The sequence below is a fragment of the Dipodomys merriami genome, unplaced genomic scaffold (assembly GCF_024711535.1).
Source record: "Dipodomys merriami isolate MVZ:Mamm:240054 unplaced genomic scaffold, mDipMer1.0.p SCAF_1300, whole genome shotgun sequence".
NCBI lineage: Eukaryota > Metazoa > Chordata > Mammalia > Rodentia > Heteromyidae > Dipodomys > Dipodomys merriami.
Genome location: NW_027202606.1, coordinates 159,310 through 160,000, shown reverse-complemented (window position 1 = coordinate 160,000; position 691 = coordinate 159,310).

Genomic DNA, 691 nt, shown 5'->3' with positions numbered 1-691 from the left:
CCCTCTCTCTCTTTTGTTTTTTTTTGGTCGGTCGTGAGATTTAAACACTGGGCTTGGGCATTGTCCCTCAGCTCTTGAGCTCAAGGCCAGTGCTCTACCGCTTGAGCCACAGTGCCACTTCTGGATTTGAGTGGTTTATTGGAGATAAGGATTTCACGGACTTTCCTGCCCAGGCTGGTTTTGAACCGCAGTCCTCAGATCTCAGCCTCCTCAGTAGCTAGGATTACAGGTGTGAGCCACCGGTGCCTATCTCTCTCCCTCCTTCACTCACCCTCCCTCTCTCCCCTACCTCAGTGTTCTCAACTCTCAAATAATGAACACTTGCTGAGTTGAACTCACCGGCTGGGAGAGCAGCTCAATTGGCATATGTGAAATTTATTTAATGTTTCCTTATACCTCTACCACAGGTCACTGGAATCAAATAATGAACACTCTGTAGCATGGCATCTCAAGCCATTTGGAGGAGGAAAGCAAGCCCGCTCACTGCATTCTCTGAGGTCCACCCTGGGAAGTTGGGGAAGAATCCTCCCTCCTCTTGCTAAATCTCAGCCCACGTTCTGCATCAGTAGAGGTGACTGCCTCCAAGAGTCCCAGTTACTTAAGTGACACAGATACTAGGCAGAGACTTAGCCTCTTGTGGTGCTGAGATTAATGGCATGATTCAACATGATCCACTATTCGTTGAGATTGG